This window comes from Delphinapterus leucas, chromosome 3, assembly GCF_059928025.1.
Source record: "Delphinapterus leucas isolate spDelLeu-1000000601 "Yukka" chromosome 3, BTC_Dleu_Yukka2, whole genome shotgun sequence".
NCBI lineage: Eukaryota > Metazoa > Chordata > Mammalia > Artiodactyla > Monodontidae > Delphinapterus > Delphinapterus leucas.
In genome coordinates this window covers 36,747,770-36,767,555 of record NC_143131.1, presented here as the reverse complement: position 1 = coordinate 36,767,555, position 19,786 = coordinate 36,747,770, and the positions used below count along the sequence as shown (strand labels likewise).

At 37.3% G+C, this 19,786-nt stretch overlaps 1 protein-coding gene across 3 annotated transcripts in view; it reads right to left on the bottom strand.

Moving 5' to 3' along the window:
• The window catches only part of LOC149749541 (coiled-coil domain-containing protein 171-like), an 88,699-nt gene that overhangs the window by 45,154 nt on the left and 23,759 nt on the right, over positions 1–19,786 (bottom strand). The window lies entirely within an intron of this gene.

The window sequence follows — 19,786 nt, the reverse complement described above, 5'->3', positions numbered from 1 at the left end:
CAACCTATGGACTGGGAGAAAATACTTGCAAATGATGCAACCGACAAGGGCTTAATTTCTAACATATGCAAACAGCTCATATAATTCAACAGAAAACATAACCCAATCAAAAATGGGCAGAAGACCTAAACAGATATTTCTCCAAAGAAGACATACAGATGGTCAACGAGCATATGAAAAGATGCTCAACATCGCTAATTATTAGAGAAATGGAAATCAAAACTACAATGAGGTACCACATCACACTGGTCAGAATGACCATCATTGAAAAGTAGACAAAAAACAAATGCTGGAGAGGGTACGAAGAACAGGGAATCCTCCTACACTGTTTGTGGGAATGTAAATTAGTGCAGCCACTGTGGAAAACAGTATGGAGGTTCCTCAAGAAACTAAAAATATAGTTGCCATACTATCCAGCAATTCCACTCCTGGGCATATATCTGTACAAAACTATAATTCAAAAAGAACATGTGCCCCTATGTTCATAGCAGCACTATTCACAACAGTCAAGACATGAAAAAAATCTAAGTGTCCATCAAGAGATGAATGGATAAAGAAGATGTCATACATATATACAATAGAATACTACTCAGACATAAAATAGAATGAAATAATGCCATTTGTAGCAACATGGATGGGCTTAGAGATTATCATACTAAGTGAAGTAAGTCAGAAGGAGAAAGACAAATAGCATATGATATCACTTATATGTGGAATCTAAAGTGTGACACAAATGAACTTATCTATGAAACAGACTTACAGACATAGAGAACAGACTTGTAGTTGCCAAGGGGGAGAGGGAGGTGGGAGAGGGTTGGATCAGGGGTTTGGGATTAGCAGCTGCAAACTATTATACAGAGAATAGATAAACAACAAGGTCCAACTGTATAGCACAGAGAACTATATTCAATATCCTGTCACAAACCATAATGGAAAAGCTCATGAAAAAGAATATATATATATATATATATATCTGAATCATTTTCTGTAGAAATTAATATAACATTGTAATCAACTATACTTGAATAAAATAAAATTTAAAATAATAATGTGTCTCAGTATAAACCTTTTAAGTTGAACCTGTTTAGGGATTTTTGAGTGTCATGTATCTTCATGTCCAATTCTCTCCCCAGATTTGGGAACTTCTCAGCCATTACTTCTTTAAATAACCTTTCCACCACTTTTTCTCTCTTTTCTTTATGGGACCCCCATAATTCATACATAAGATCTCTTGATGGTATCCCATAAATTTCATAGTCTCTTTTTCATTACTTTTGATTCTTCTTTTTCTTCTCTGAATGGATTATTTCAAATGATTTGCCTTTAAGTTCAGAGATTCTTTCTTCTGCTTGATCAAGTCTGGTGTTGACACTCACAATTGCCTATATTTAATTTCTTTCACTGTATTCTTCAGGTCCAGAATTTCTGTTTGGTTCTTTTATATGATTTCTCTTTGTTGAAATTCTCATTTTATTCATTATTGTTTACCTGATTTCATTGAATGGTCAGTGTTTTCTTATAGCTGATTGAGCTTCCTTAAACCAGTTGTTTTGAATTCTTGATCAGAAAATTCACAGATCTCCAATTTATTTGTGGATGATTACTAGAAAATTATTCTATTCCTTTGATGGTACCACGTTTTCTTTATTTTTTTGTGTGTGTGTTCCTTGAAGTCTTGCATTGCTGTCTTCGAATTTGAAGAAGGAATCACCTCCTCCAGTTTTTACTCACTGGCTTCAGGAGAGAAATACCTTCACAAGTCAGCCCAACCAGGGATTCTGAGGCTTTTTCAGAACTTTTCTGTGGATGGGATGTACCCACTCCACACCTATTCCTCCCTCTTGCGTTATTTTTTATTTATTTATTTATTTTTGCTGTACACGGGCCTGTCACTGTTGTGGCCTCTCCCGTTGCGGAGCACAGGCTCTGGACGCGCAGGCTCAGCGGCCATGGCTCACGGGCCCAGCCGCTGCGCGGCATGTGGGATCCTCCCGGACCGGGGCACAAACCCACGTTCCCTGCATCAGCAGGCAGACTCTCAACCATTGCGCCACCAGGGAAGCCCCCTTGCGTTATTCTTAAGATTGTATGCCTTCTCTTGATCCTGCAAAGCCAGGTTGAATGCTGAGAGCCTCTCTTTTGTTCTCCTTGGAGAAGTGCTGTCAAGTGCTCAAGTTTGCATGCCTTCTCCCAATGCTGCAGAGCTGTGTTGGCTTTCTGTGTGTGCTTTCAAGCCATCCGCAAAGGCTCATACTCACAGTCCATGCAGGCATATGCAGAGAGCTGGCCATATGAGTGTGGGTGAGGTATGTGGAACACTGGGGATGCCTATGGGCCAGATGGAGGAGTCTGCAGGCAAGGCATCCAAAGTGGTTTATGAATGGGCTTCCTGATGTAGTCTGCAATGTGGTGAGTAGAATCTGCAGCCCTATGATGAGTTCCAAGTCCTGCTTGCTGTGCTCCAAGCTTCTCCCAACCCCTCAGTCATAACAATCACCTCAGTGTTCTGTGTTGGGTGAAAAGGAAGTGGGCCTCTTGGGGAGTGTCCCACAGGGCTGGGGAAGCCAGACAGTCACCCACTATGCTCTCACTTTCCCTGTGGAAGAATTTGACACTGGGCTGTGTTGCCTTGGAGGGGAGGGGTAACATGCATAAAATGAAACTGCTCTTCTTACCCTATTCAATTCAACTATTCTTGATTTTTTGCTCCAACAGCATGCTAGAATGTTTCTGCTAGACACCCAGTCTCTGACAAAAGTACACTGATCTGTGGGTCATTGTCAAAGTTGATCTTCTATGAGGGATGAGGATGGAAAACAATTAAACCATGTCGCTGACATCACTCTCTCCCTTCTGAATTCATTAATTGGAATTTTGTTGTAAAGAAGAGCTATCCCTTGTCCCCTATTTATGTATGTATTAAAGAAGTGAGAAGGGTGAGAATTAGATGCCTTTATTTTATTTATTAATTAATTTATTTTCATAGTGTCAATTCTTTTATTTTTTAATTTTTTGAACATTTTATTGGAGTATAATTGCTTCACAATGTTGTGTTACTTTCTGCTGCACAACAAGTGAATCAGCCATATGCATACATATAACCCCATATCCCTTCCCTCTTGTGTCTCCCTCCCACCCTCCCTATCCCACCGCTCTAGGTGGTCACAAAGCACCAAGCTGATTTCTTGTGCTATGCAGCTTCTTCCCACTAGCTATCTATTTTATATTTGGTAGTGTGTATAAGTTAATGCTATCCTCTCACTTTGTCCCAGCTTGCCCTTCCCCCTCCCCATGTCCTCAAGTCCATTCTCTACAACTGCATCTTTATTCCTGTCCTGCCCCTAGGTTAATCAGAACCTTTTTTTTTTTTTTTTTAGATTCCATATATATGTGTTAGCATATGGTATTTTTTGTTCATTCTGACTTACTTCAATCTGTATGACAGACTCTAGGTCCATCCACCTCACTACAAATAACTCAATTTCATTTCTTTTTATGGCTGAGTAATATTCCATTGTATATATGGGCCACATCATCTTTATGCATTCATCTGTTGATGGACACTTAGGTTGCTTCCATGTCCTGGCTATTGTATATAGAGCTGCAATGAACATTGTGGTACATGACTCTTTTTGAATTATGGTTGTCTCAGGGTATATGCCCAGTAGTGGGGTTGCTGGGTCACATGCTAGTCCTATTTTTAGTTTTTTGAGGAACCTCCACACTGTTCTCCATAGTGGCTTTATCAATTTAATTTCCCACCAAGAGTGCAAGAGGTTTCCCTTTTCTCCACACCCTCTCCAGCATTTAATGTTTGTAGATATCTTGATGATGGCCATTCTGACTGGTGTGAAGTGAGACTTCATTGTAGTTCTGATTTCCATTTCTCTAATGATTAGTGATGTTGAGCATCCTTTCATGTGTTTGTTGGCAATCAGTATATCTTCTTTGGAGAAATGTCTATTTAGGTCTTCTGCCCATTTTTAGATTGGATTGTTTGTTTTTTTGAAGTTGAGCTGCATGAGCTGCTTGCATATTTTGGAGATTAATCCTTTGTCAGTTGTTTCATCTGCAAATATTTTCTCCCATTCTGAGGGTTGTCTTTTCATCTTGTTTAAGGTTTGCTTTATTGTGCAAAACCTTTTAAGTTTCATTAGGTCATATTTGTTTATTTTTGTTTTTATTTCCATTTCTCTAGGAGGTGGGTCAAAAGGATCTTACTGTGATTTATGTCCTAGACTGTTCTGCCTATGTTTTCCTCTAAGAGTTTTATAGTGTTTGGCCTTACATTTAGGTCTTTAATCTATTTTGAGTTTATTTTTGTGTATGGTTTTAGGAAATGTTGTAATTTCATTCTTTTACATGTAGCTGTCCAGTTTTCCCAGCACCACTTATTGAAGAGACTGTCTTTTCTCCATTGTATACTATTGTCTCCTTTATCAAAGATAAGGTGACCATATGTGCATGGGTTTATCTCTGGGCTTTCTATCCTGTTCCATTGATCTATCTTTCTGTTTTTGTGCCAGTACCATATTGTCTTGATTACTGTAGCTTTGTAGTACAGTCTGAAGTCAGGGAGTCTGATTCCTTCAGCTCCATTTTCTTTCTCAAGATTATTTTGGCTATTCGGTAACTTTTGTGTTTCCATACAAATTGTGGACCTTTTTGTTCTAGTGCTGTGAAAAATGCCATTGGTAGGCTGATAGGGATTTCCCTGAATCTGTAGATTGCTTTGGATAGTATAGTCAGTTTCACAATGTTGATCCTTCCAATCCAAGAACATGGTATATCTCTCCATCTGTTGGTATCATCTTTAATTTCTTTCATCAGTGTCTTATAGTTTTCTGCATACAGTCCTTTGTCTCCTTAGTTAGGTCTATTCCTAGGTATTTTATTCTTTTTGTTGCAATGGTAAATGGGAGTATTTCCTTAATTTCTCTTTCAGATCTTTCATCATTAGTGTATAGGAATGCAAGAGATTTCTTTACATTAATTTTGTGTCTGCTACTTTACCAGATTCATAGATTAGCTCTAGTGGTTTTCTGCTGGCATCTTTAAGATTCTCTATGTATAGAATCATGTCATCTGCAAACAGTGCTAGTTTTACTTCTTCTTTTCCGATTTGGGTTCCATTTATTTCTTTTTCTTCTCTGATTGCTGTGGCTAAAACTTCCAAAACTATGTTGAATAATAGTGGTGAGAGTGGGCAACCTAGTCTTATTCCTGACCTTGGAGGAAATGGTTTCAGATTTTCACCACTGAGAACAATGTTGGCTGTGGGTTTGTCATATATGGCCTTTATTTTGTTGAGGTAAATTCTCTCTATGCCTACTTTCTGGAGAGTTTTTGTCATAAATGGGTGTAGAATTTTGTTGAAAGCTTTTTCTGCATATATTGAGATGATCATATGGTTTTTATCCTTCAGTTTGTTAATATGATGTATCACACTGATTGATTTACATATATTGAAGGATCCTTGCTTTCCTGGGATAAACCCCAGCTGATCATGGTGTATGATGCTTTTAATGTGCTGTTGGATTCTGTTTCCTAGTATTGTGTTGAGGATTTTTGCATCTCTGTTCATTAGTGATATTGCCCTGTAGTTTTGTTTTTTTGTGACATCTTTGTCTGGTTTTGGTGTCAGGGTGATGGTGGCCTCATAGAATGAGTTGGGAAGTGTTCCTCCCTGTACTCTACTTTGGAAGAATTTGCGAAGTATAGATGTTAGTTCTTCTCTAAATGTTTGATAGGATTCGCCTGTGAAGCCATCTGGTCATGGGCTTTTGTCTGTTGGAAGATCTTTAATCACAGTTTCAATTTCAGTGCTTGTAATTGGTCTGTTTATATTTTCTATTTCTTCCTGGTTCAATCTTGGAAGGTTGTACTTTTCTAAGAATTTGTCCATTTCTTCCAGGTTGTCATTTTTATTGACATATAGTTGCTTGTAATAATCTCTCATGATCCTTGGTATTTCTGCAGTGAGTTGTTATTTCTCCTTTTTCATTTCTAATTCTGTTGATTTGAGTCTTCTCCTTTTCTTGATGAGTCTGGTGAATGGTTTATCCATTTTGTTTATCTTCTCAAAGAAACAGCTTTTAGTTTTATTGATCTTTGCAATAGCTTCCTTCATTTGTTTTTCATTTATTTCTGATCTGATCTTTATGATTTCTTTCCTTCTGCTAACTTTGGGGGCTTTTTGTTCTTCTTTCTCTAATTGCTTTAGGTGCAAGGTCAGGTTGTTTATTTGAGATTTTTCTTGAGGTAGGATTGTATTGCTATAAACCTCCCTCTTAGAACTGCTTTTGCTGCATCCCATAGGTTTTGGGTCACGGTGTTTTCATTGTCATTTGTTTCTAGGTATTTTTTGATTTCCTCTTTGACTTCTTCAGTTATCTCCTGGTTATTCAGTAGTGTATTTTTTATCCTCCATGTATTTGTAGTTTTTATAGTTCTTTTTCCTGTAATTGACATCTAGTCTCATAGCGTTGTGGTTGGAAAAGATACTTGATAAGACTTCAATTTTCTTAAATTTACCACGGCTACATTTGTGACCCAAGGTATGATCTATCCTGGAGAGTGTTCCATGAACACTTGAGAAGAAAGTGTATTCTGTTGTTTTTGGATGGAATGTCCTATAAATATCAATTAAGTCCATCATGTTTAATGTGTCACTTAAAGCTTGTGTTTCCTTATTTATTTTCATTTTGGATAATCTGTCCATCTGTGAAACTGGGGTGTTAAATCCCCTACTGTGATTGTGTTACTGTCAATTTCCCCTTTTATGGCTGTTAGCATTTGCCTTATGTATTGAGGTGCTCCTATGTTCGGTGAATAAGTATTTACAAATGTTATGTCTTCCTGGGTTGATCCCTTGATCATTATGTAGTGTCCTTCTTTGTCTCTTGTAATAGTCTTTATTTTAAAGTCTATCTTGTCTGATATGAGAATCGCTACTCCAGCTTTCTTTTGATTTCGATTTGCATGGAATATCTTTTTCCATTCTCTCATGTTCAGTCTGTATGTGTCCCTAGACTGAAGTGGGACTCTTGTAGACAGGATATATATGGGTCTTATTTTTGTATCCATTCAGCCAGTGTATGTCTTTTGGTTGGAGCATTTAATCCATTTACATTTATGGTAATTATCAATATGTATGTTCCTATTACCATTTTCTTAATTGTTTTGGGTTCATTATTGTAGATCTTTTCCTTCTCTTGTGTTTCCTGCCTAGAGAACTTCCTTTGGCATTTGTTGTAAAGCTCGTTTGGTGGTGCTGAATTCTCTTAACTTGCTTGTCTGTAAAGGTTTTAATTTTTCTGTCAAATCTGAATGAGATCCTTGCTGGGTGGAGTAATCTTGGATGTAGATTTTTCCCTTTCCTCACTTTAAATATGTCCTTCCACTCCCTTCTGGCTTGAAGAGTTTCTGCTGAAAGATCAGCTGTTAACATTATGCGGATTCCCTTGTATATTACTTGTTGCTTTTCCCTTGCTGCTTTTAATATTTTTTCTGTGTATTTAATTTTTGATAGTTTGATTAATATGTTTCTCTTTGGGTTTATCCTGTATGGTACTCTCTGTGTTTCCTGGACTTGAGTGACTATTTCTTTTCCCATGTTAGGGAAGTGTTCAACTATAATCTCTTCAAATATTTTTTCAGACCCTTTCTTTCTCTCTTCTTCTTCTGGGACCCCTATAATTCGAATGTTGGTGCATTTAATGTTGTCCCAGAGGTCTCTGAGACTGTCCTTAATTCTTTTCATTCTTTTTTCTTTATTCTGCTACCTGGCAATTATTTCCACCATTTTATATTCCAGCTCACTTATCTGTTCTTCTACATCAGTTATTCTGCTATTGATTCTTTCTAGGGTATTTTTAATTTCAGTTACTGTGTTGTTCATCACTGTTTGTTTGCCCTTTATCTCTTCTACATCCTTGTTAAATGTTTCTTGTATTTTCTCCATTCTGTTTCTGAGATTTTGGATCATCTTTACTATCATTACTCTGAATTCTTTTTCAGGTTGGTTGCCTATTTCACCTTCATTTATTTGGTTTTGTAGGTTTTTAACTTGCTTCTTCTTCTGTAACACATTTTTTGGTCGTTTCTCTCTTTTTTTTTAATGGGTGGGGCTGTTTTCCTGTTTTACTGGTTGTTTGGTCTGAGGCGTCCAGCACTGGAGTTTGCAGGCAGTTGGATAGAGTCGGGTCTTGGTGCTGAGAATAGGACCTCTGGGAGGCCTCACTCTGATTAATAGTCCCTGGTGTCTGAGGTTCTCTGTTAGTCCAGTGGTTTTGACTCGGAGCTCACACCACAGGAGCTTGGGCCTGACCTCTGGCCTGGAAACCAAGATCCCACAAGCTGGCTACTGGGGGTTCCTCCCATCCCGTTAGGTGTCCATGGTCCCCCACCAGTGCCTGGTAGGTGCCCTAGTTGAGCGGAGACATGAATTCCGTGTCCTCCTAGTCCGTCATCTTGACTCCACCCTAGGTGGTTTTATTTTAAACTCACATTTTAAATATTAACATTTTAAATGAAACACAATACAAATAAATGTATAAAATATATATGGACTACCTTATAAATGTTTCTAAAGTGAACAGACACTTCCAGAAATAGATCACTAATGGTTTTCCATAAACCCTTAGTGCATCCTTTCCTAGTGACAATCTACTCCCCTCTTAGAGATAACTGCTGCCATGACTTTTAGTTGTTGTTTTTTTTTTTTTTGCGGCATGCGGGCCTCTCACTGTTGTGGCCTTTCCTGTTGTGGAGCACAGGCTCCAGATGCGCAGGCTCAGCGGACGTGGTTCACAGGCCCAGCCACTCCGCGGCATGTGGGATCTTCCTGGACTGGGGCATGAACCTGTGTCCCCCGCATCGGCAGGCAGACTCTCAACCACTGCGCCACCAGGGAAGCCCCTGCCATGCCTTTTATAGTAAACTTTTCTCTCCATTTCTTTATGTATTCCTAAACTTTAGAGTTCATTTTTGCCCATTTCTGGATTTTATATAAACAGAATTATGCTATATGTATTTTTATGATTTTCTCCAACATATTTTGAGACATCCATATTTCTGTGGATCTCTGTACCTCATTTATTTTTAGTGTTGTGGTACTCCATTGTATGAGTTTAGCATAATTTATTCATTCTGTTAATGGGTTTATAATTGTTTTTAGATTTTTGCCATTATGAAAAATGTTACTATGAACATTTTTGTGTATGGTTTTTTGTCTTTTGGGAGATTGATTTATAGCTCTCTATATTTTCTATATATATGTTAGTAGTTCTTTTTTGGTTATATTGCTGCAAACATCTTTCTTCCCCCACTTTATGACTTATCTTTTCACTCTTTTTATGTCATTTAATGAACAGATGTCTTAATTTTAATGTCAAATTTATCGTGTTTTCCTTTACAGTTGGTGCTTTTGTATCTTGTTTATGAAATCTGTCTACACCACAAGGTTATAAAGATATTCTCTTATATTCTTTTCTAAAACTTTATAGTTTTGGCTTATACATTTAGATTTTTAATCTATCTGTGATTGATTTTGTATTTGGGGTGAGGTAAAGATTGAATTAAAAAAATTTTTAACTATGTATAGTTAATTGTCCTGAAGCCATTTATTTGAAAGTATGTTTTTCATTAAAAAGACCTGTGGTTAAAATTACACAGTCATAAAAAAAGGAAATAATGCCATTTGCAGCAACATGGATAGACCTAGAGATTATCATATGAAGTGCAATAAGACAGACTGAGAAAGGCAAATACCATATGATATTACTTATATATGGAATCTGAAAAAAAATGATACAAATGAACTTATTTACAAAACAAAAATGGACTCACAGACATAGAAAACAAACTTACAGTTACTAAAGGGGATGGGAGGGGAGAAAAATTCGGAGTTTTGGATTAACATATATACACTACTGTATTTAAAATAGATAAGCAACAAGGATCTACTGTATAGCACAGGAAACTATACTCAATATCTTGTAATAACCTATAATGGAAAAGAATCTGAAAAAGAAAAGGATGTATATATATGTTTATATATATAACTGAGTGACTTTGCCATGCATTTGAAACTAACACAAAATTGTAAATTAACTACACTTCAATTAAGAAAAAAGACAAGTGGTTGCCAGGAGTTGGGGTTAGGAGAGAGGGAAGGATGAACAGGCAGAGCACAGGGGATTTTTAAGGCAATGAAACTATTCTGTATGATACAGAATTGATGGACACATGTCATTATACATTTGTCAAAACACATAAAAAATGTGCAACACAAAGTGTGAGCCCTCATGTAAAGTATGAAATTTAGTTAATAATATATTAGTATTGTCACATTAATTGCAATAGATGTTACAATTACAAGATGTAAATAACAAGGGAAATTGGAGGGTGCAGTGAGGATATTTGGGAACTCTGTTCTGTACACTCTGCTCAATTTTCTATAAACCTAAAACTGCTAAAAAAAAGTCTATTAATTTTCTTAAAAATTTCTTTTTCTCAGTGCTCTGAGTGTCGCATCTATTATAAATTACATTCACATGGGACTGTTTCCAGGTATCTATTCTGTTCCATTAATCTTTTTATTTATATCTTATCAATATTGTCTTGATTATCAGAGCTTTATAAGGAAGCTTCCTGTCAAATTCTCCAACTTTTTTATTTATTTTGAAGAGTGTTTTGGTTAGTTTTGGTCTTTTGCATTTTTGTAAAATTTTGGAAACAACCTGTGAAATCACATATGTACACGCATGCATGCACACAAGTAGTTAGTATTTGGATTGAGATTGCATTGAATTTATAAATTAATCTGGGAAGAATTTATACTTTTGTAATATTGTCTTCCTTTCTATGAATAAAGTATTTTCTCTATTTATTTAATTCTATTTTAGTACTTTCAGTAAGGTTTTATAATTTCCCCTGTAGAAATCTTGCATGTTTTTGTTAGATTTATTCTCAGTACTTTATATTTGTTGATATGCTTATAAATGGTATCTTTTTAAAGATTTCATTTTCTGTTTGATTCTGTTGTCTGAAAATATGGTTTATTTCATATATTGACTTTTAATTCTGGCACTTTGCTCAGCCCTATTATTAACATTAATAGTTTACCTCATAATTCTTGGAATTTTTATACACATCATTGTATCATTTGTGAATAGCAGTAGTTTTGTTTCTTCCTTTCCGACCTGCATAACTTTTAAATTTTTTTATTGCTTTGCCTTTTAGTGATCACTAGACCTTCCAGTTCAGGGTCGAACAGAAGTTGTACTCTCATGCATTCTCTTCTCATTCCTTACCCCAAAGAGAAATATTCAAAATTTTTACCTTTAAGTATAATATTTATTGTAGGAATTTTTTTTTTACAGATACCATCTGTTATATTAAGGAAGTTCCCTTTTATTTCTAATTTACTAAGAGTTCTTTTTTTTCCCTCACATTACTGAATTTTATCAAAAGATTTCACTGCATTTCAACCCATAGGTGGAAGAGAGGCTGAAAACTACAATCATTATGCAGTATAGCTATTTGTGTAACTAAAAATTGGGAATATAATACTCCAGAGAAAAGAGAGCCTGGGCTGAGGGGCCACTGACAATCTCTGCTGCAAGCTCCAATATGTGGTGGGGCCCTTTTACTGTTTAGAGGTTTTTTTATTGGTAGCCCTTGGTATAGGACTAACATACTTTCCAAGGACGGGAACATATTTCCTGCATATTGTGGGTCCCAGGTCCTAAAATCCCAAGAACAAGGCTTCCTGAAGTCTTTATCTGAGATCCAGTGCCCTATATCAGAGCAGGGACTGGCCAGAGCTGCAGAATCCCTTTAATCCTGGGTGTTGGTGTCTTGGGCACAACAGACAGCTATTCCACTGTTGACACACCTCTTCCTCTTCTCTGATTTTCATTCATTCAGTCTTCTGTTGTATTTTAAACTAAATTTGAATATCATTTCTGGAGCTCATTTTCACAGTTCCTGAGTTACTCAGAGAAAAGACATCATCTCAATACATGACTAACAGAACTGAATTTGGGTAAAGGTGGTTACAGTTTAATTTTTAATAAAATTACTGCATTGGCTCTCTTAAAAGCTAAGTGATCATTCTCATTTGGCCCTTTCCCCTTAAAGTTAGGGAAACAAAATCACTAGGTTTTGAAAAGAACACTGAACATGGTACCAGGTAATGGTGTTGCCTGTGGCAATGACAGAAAAGTGCTCTCTGGCCTCAAATGGCTCAGATTCCTTATAGTGGGCTCCTTATCCAGGTCTCAGATCAACTGTGTTTAGATGGGCTAACATGATGATCTATATTTATAGGGAAAGATACTGAAACAGAAAATTTTAAGTATTTCATGGACATAAAAATGTATGAATGCATCTAGAGTTCCAGAGCCTATGCAACCTAAATTTATTCTTGTTTTTTTTCCAGATTTATTAAAATATAATTGACACGTAACATTGTATAAGTTTAAGCTGTACAATGTGATGAGTTGATACATGTATATATTGCAAACCATCTATCTGATAAGGTATTAATATCCAAAATATATAAGGAACTCATACAACTCAACAGCTAAAAACCAATCCAATTAAAAACATAGGCAGAGGGGGACTTTCAAGATGGTGGAGGAGTAAGACGTGGAGATCAACTTCCTCCTCACAAATACATCAAAAATAGATGTACATGTGGAACAACTCCTACAGAACACCTACTGAATGCTGGCAGAAGACCTCAGACTTCCCAAAAGGCAACAAACTCCCCACGTACCTGGATAGGGCAAAAGAAAAAAGGAGAAACAGAGACAAAAGAATAAGGATGGGACCTGCACCTCTGGGAGGGAGCTGTGAAGGAAGAAAAGTTTCCACACACTAGGAAGCCTCTTCACTGGTGGAAACGGTGTGTGTGTGTGGGGGGGGAAGCTTCAGAGCCATGGAGAAGAGTGCATCAACAGGGGTGCAGAGGGCAAAGCGGAGAGATTCCTGCCCAGAGGATCAGTGCCAACGAGCACTCACCAGCCTGAGAAGCTTGTCTGACTGGGGGTTGGGAGCTGAGGCTCAGGCTTCGGAGTTCAGATCCCAGGGAGAGGACTGTGGTTGGCTGCGTGGACACAGCCTGAAGAGGGCTAATGTACCACAGTTAGCCGGGAGGGAGTCTGAAAATAAGTCTGGAACTGCGTAAGAGGGAAGAGACCATTGTTTCAGGGTGCGTGAGGACAGGGGATTCAGAGCACCGCCTAAATGAACTCCAGAGATGGGCATGACCCATGGCTATCAGCATGGACCCAAGAGGCATGAAACGCTATGGCTGCTGCTGCAGTCACCAAGAAGCCTGTGTGCAAGCACAGGTCACCATCCACACCTCCCATTCCGGGAACCTGTGCAGCCCGCCACTCCCAGGGTCCCGTGATCCAGGGACAACTTCCCCGGGAGAACACAAGGTGAGCCTCAGGCTGTTGCAATGTCACGCTGGCCTCTGTCGCCGCAGGCTTGCCCCATATTCCATACCCCCCCCCCCCGCTGCCTGAGTGACACAGAACCCCCTAATCAGCTGCTCCTTTAACCCCGTCCTCTCTGGGCAGGAACAGACACCCTCAGGCGACCTACACGCAGAGGCAGGGCCAAATCCAAAGCTGAACCCCAGGAGCTGTGCGAACAAAGAAGAGAAAGGGAAATCTCTCCCAGCAGCCTCAGGAGCAGTGGATTAAACCTCCACAATCAACCTGATGTACCCTGCATCTCTGGAATACCGGAATAGACAATGAATCATCCCAAAATTGAGGCAGTGGACTTTGGGAGCAACTGTAGACTTGGGGTTTACTTCCTGCATCTAATTTGTTCTGGTTTTATGTTTATCTTAGTTCAGTATTTAGAGCTTATTATCATTGGTAGATTTGTTTATTGATTTGGTTGCTCTCTTCCTTTTTATATATATATATTTTTTTCTTTTTTCTTTTTCTCTTTTTGTGAGTGTGTATGTGTATGCTTCTTTGTGCGATTTTGTCTGTACAGCTTTGCTTCTACAATTTGCCCTAGAGTTCTGTCTGTCCTTTATTTTTTTCTTTCCTTTTTTATAGTATACGTTTTAGTGCTACTTATCATTGGTGGATTTGATTTTTGGTTTGATTGCTCTCTACTTTCCTTCTTTCTTTTATTTATTACTTTTAAAATTTTTAATAATTTTTTTATTTTTTATTTTAATAACTTATTTTCTTTTATTATTTTTCTTTCTTTCTTTCATTTTTTTTTATCTCCCTTTTCTTCTGAGCCTTGTGGCTGACAGGGTCTTGGTGCACAGCTGGGTGTCAGGCCAGATACTCTGAGGTGAGAGAGCCAAATTCAGGACATAGGTCCACTAGAGGCCTCCTGGCCCCATGTAATATCAAACAGCGAAAGCACTCCCTGAGATCTGCATCCCAATGCTAAGACCCAGATCCACTCAACAACCAGCAAGCTACAGTGCTGGACACCCTATGCCAAACAATGAGCAAGACAGGAACACAGCACGACCAATTAGCAGAGAGGCTGCCTAAAATCATAATAAGTACACAGACACCCCAAAACACACCACCGGATGCAGTCCTGCTCACCAGAAAGAAAAGATCCAGCCTCATCCACCAAAACACAGGCACCAGTCGCCTCCACCAGGAAGCCTACACTACACACTGAAACAACCTTACCTACTGGGGGCAGACACCAAAAACAATGGGAACTATGAACCTGTAGCGTGCAAAAAGGGGACCCCAAACACAATAGGTTAAACAAAATGAGAAGACAGAGAAATATGCAGCAGATGAAGGAGCAACGTAAAGCCACCAGACCAAACAAATGAAGAAGAAATAGGCACTCAACCTGAAAAATAATTCAGGTTAATGATAGCAAAGATGATCTAAAATTTTGGAAATAGAAAGGAGAAAATACAAGAAACGTTTAACAAGGACCCAGAAGAACTAAAGAGCAAACAAACAATGATGAACAACACAATAAATGAAATTAAAAATTCTCTAGAAGGCATCAATAGCAGAATAACTGAGGCAGAAGAATGGATAAGTCACCTGGAAGATAAAAGAGTGTAAATAACTACCACAGATCAGAATAAAGAAAAAAGAATAAAAAGAATTGAGGAAAGTCTCTGAGACTTCTGGGACAAGACTAAATGCACCAACATTTGAATTATAGGGGTCCCAGAAGAAGAAGAGAAAAAGAAAGGGTCTGAAAAAATATTTGAAGAGATTATAGTTAAAAACTTCCCTAATATGGGAAAGGAAATAGTCAATCAAGTCCAGGAAGTGCAGAGAGTCCCATACAGGATAAATCCAAAGAAAAACATGCCAAAACACATATTAAGCACACTATCAAAAATTAAATACAAAGAAAAAATATTAAAAGCAGCAAGGGAAAAACAACAAATAACATAAAAGGGAATCCCCGTAAGGTTAATAGCTGATATTTCAGCAGAAACTCTGCAAGCCAGAAGGGAGTGGAAGGACATATTTAAAGTGATGAAAGGGAAAAACCTACAACCAAGATTACTCTACCGAGCAAGGATCTCATTCAGATTTGACAGAGAAATTAAAATCTTTACAGACAAGCAAAAGCTAAGAGAATTCAGCACCACCAAGCCAGCTTTACAACAAATGCTAAAGGAATTTCTCTAGGCATGAAACACAAGAGAAGGAAAAGACCTACAATAACAAACCCAAAAGAATTAAGAAAATGGGAATAAGAACATACATGTTGATAATTACCATAAATGTAAATGGATTAAATGCTCCAACCAAAAGACATAGATTGGCTGAATGGATACAAAACAAGGCCCATATACCTGCTGTCTACAAGAGACCCACTTCAGACCTAGGGAAACATTCAGACTGAAAGTGAGAGGATGGAAAAAGATATTCCATGCAAATGGAAAACAAAAGAAAGCTGAAGTAGCAATTCTCATATCAGACAAGATAGACTTTAAAATAAAGACTATTACAAGAGACAAGGAAAGACACTCCATAATGATCAAGGGATCAATCCAAGAAGAGATTTAAAATTGTAAATATTTATGCACCCAACAGAGGAGCACCTCAATACATAAGGCAAATGCTAACAGCCATAAAAGTGGATATTCACAGTAACAAAATCATAGTAGTGGACTTTAACACCCCACTTTCACCATGAACAGATCATCCAAAATGAAAATAAATAAGGAAACACAAGCTATAAATGATACATTAAACAAGATGGACTTAATTGATATTTATAGGACATTCCATCCAAAAACAACAGAATAGACTTTCTTCTCAAGTGCTCATGGAACATTGTACAGGATAGATCATGTCTTAGGTCACAAATCAAGCTTTGGTAAATTTAAGAAAATTAAAATCGTATCAAGTATCTTTTCTGACCACAATGATATGAGACTAGATATCAATTACAGGAAAAAAACTGTAAAAAGTACAAACACATGGAGGCTAAAGAATACACTACTTAATAACGAAGTGATCACTGAAAAAATCAAAGAGGAAGTAAAAAAATACCTAGAAACAAATAGCAATGAAAACACAATAACCCAAAACCTATGGAATGCAGCAAAAGCAGTTCTAAGAGGGAAGTTTATAGCAATACAATCCTACCTCAAGAAACAAGAAACATCTCAAATAAACAACCTAACCTTACACTTAAAGCAATCAGAGAAAGAAGAAGAAAAAAGCCCAGAGTTAGCAGAAGGAAAGAAAACATAAAAATCAGATCAGAAATAAATGAAAAAGAAATGAAGGAAATGATTGCAAAGATAAGAAAATTAAAAGCTGGTTCTTTGAGAAGATAAAAAATGGATAAACCATTAGCCAGACACATCAAGAAAAAAAGGGAAAAGACTCCAATCAATAGAATCAGAAATGAAAAAGGAGAAGTAACAACTGAAATACAAAGGATCATGACAGATTACTACAAGCAACTATATGCCAATAAAATGGACAACCTGGAAGAAATGGACAAATTCTTAGAAAAGTACAACCTTCCGAGACTGAACCAGGAAGAAATAGAAAATATAAACAGACCTATCACAATCACTGAAATTCAAACTGTGATTAAAAATATTCCAACAAAGAAAAGTCCAGGACCAGACAGCTTCATAGGCTAATTCTATCAAACATTTAGAGAACAGCAAACACCTATCCTCCTCAAACTCTTCCAAAATATAGCAGAGGGAGGAACACTCCCAAACTCATTCTACGAGGCCACCATCACCCTGATAAAAAAACCAGACAAAGATGTCACAAAAAAAGAAAACTACAGGCCAATATCACTGATCAACATACATGCAAAATTCCACAACATAATACTAGGAAACAGAATCCAACAGCACATTAAAAGGATCATACACCAAGATCAAGTGGGGTTTATTCCAGCAATGCAAGGATTTTTCAATATATGCAAATCAATCAGTGTGATAAACCACATTAACAAATTGAAGGAGAAAACCATATGATCATCTCAATATATGCTTAAAAAGCTTTCAACAAAATTCAACACACATTTATGATAAAAACCCTCCAGAAAGTAGGCATAGAGGAAACTCACCTCAACATAATAAAGGCCATATATGACAAACCGACAGCTAACATCGTTCTCAATGGTGAAAAACTGAAAGCATTTCCTCTAAGATCAGGAACAAGACAAGGCTGTGCACTCTCACCACTACTATTCAACATAGTTTTGGAAGTTTTAGCCACAGCAAACAGAGAAGAAAAAGAAATAAAAGGAATCCAAATCAGAAAAGAAGACATAAACCTGTCACTGTTAGCAGATGACATGATTCTATACATAGAGAATTCTAAAGACACCAGCAGAAAACTACTAGAGCTAATCAGTGTATTTGGTAAAGCAGCAGGATACAAAATTAATGCACAGAAATCTCTTGCATTCCTATAAACTACTGATGAAAAATCTGAAAGAGAAATTAATGAAACACTTCCATTTACAAGTTCAACAAAAAGAATAAAATACCTAGGAACAAACCTACCTAAGGAGATGAAAGACTTGTATGCAGAAAACTATAAGACACTGATGAAAGAAATTAAAGATGATACAAATAGATGGAGAGATACACAATGTTCTTGGATTGGAAGAATCAACACTGTGAAAATGACTATACCACCCAAAGCAATCTACAGATTCCATGCAATCCCTATGAAACTACCACTGGTATTTTTCACAGAAGTAGAACAAAAAAATTCACAATTTGTATGGAAACATAAAAGATCCCGAATAGCCAACGTAATCTTCAGAAAGAAAAACGGAGTTGGAGGAATCAGGCTCCCTGACTCCAGACTATACTACAAAGCTACACTAATCAAGACAGTATGGTACTGGCACAAAAACAGAAAGATAGATCAATGGAACAGGATAGAAAGCACAGAGATAAACCTATGCACATATGGTCAACTTATCTTTGATAAAAGAGGCAAGAATATACAATGGAGGAAAGACAGCCTCTTCAATAAGTAGTGCTGGGAAAACTGGACAGGTACATGTAAAAGAATGAAATTAGAACACTCCCTAACACCATACACAAAAATAAACTCAAAATGAATTAAAGACCTAAATATAAGGCCAGGCACTATAAAACTCCTAGAGGAAAACATAGGCAGAACACTCTATGACACAAATCACAGCAAGATTCTTTTTGACCCACCTCCTAGAGAAATGGAAATAAAAACATAAATAAACAAATGGGACCTAATGAAACTTCAAAGCTTTTTCACAGCAAAGGAAACCATAAAGGAGATGAAAAGACAACCCTCAGAATGGCAGAAAATATTTGCAAATGAAGTAACTGACAAAGGATTAATCTCCAAAATTTACAAGCAGCTCATGCAGCTCAACATCAAAAAAACAAACAACCCAATCCAAAAATGGGCAGAAGACCTAAACAGACATTTCTCCAAAGAAGACATACAGATTGCCAATAAACACATGAAAGGATGCTCAACATCACTAATCATTAGAGAAATGTAAATCAAAATTACAATGAGGTATCACCTCACACCAGTCAGAATGGCCATCATCATATAACCTATAAACAGTAAATGCTGGGGAGGGTGTGGAGAAAAGGGAACCCTCTTGCACTCTTGGTGGGAATGTAAATTTATAGAGCCACTATGGAGAACAGTATGGAGGTTCCTTAAAAAACTAATAATAGCACTACCATACAAACCAGCAACCCCACTACTGGGCATATACCTGGAGAAAACCATAATTCAAAAATAGTCATGTACCACAATGCGCATTACAGCACTATTTCAAATAGCCAGGCCATGGAAGCGACCTAAGCGTCCACCAACTAATGAATGGATAAAGAAGATGTGGTACATATATACAATGGAATATTACTCAACCATAAAAAGAAAAGAAACAAAATTGAGTTATTTGTAGTGAGATAGATGGACCTAGAGTCTGTCATACAGAGTGAAGTAAGTCAGAAAGAGAAAAACAAGTACCATATGCTAACATATGGAATCTAAAAAAAACTGAAAAAACAAAAAACGGTTCTGAAGAACCTAAGGGCAGGATTGGAATCAAGACACAGACGTAATGAATGGATTTGAGGACATGGGGAGGGGGAAGGGTAAGATGGGACAAAGTGAGAGAGTGGCAGTTGCATGTATTACATATACACTACCAAATGTAAAATAGATAGCTAGTAGGAAGCAGCTGCATAGCACAGGGAGATAAACTCGGTGCTTAATGTCCACCTAGATTGGTGGATAGGGAGGGTTGG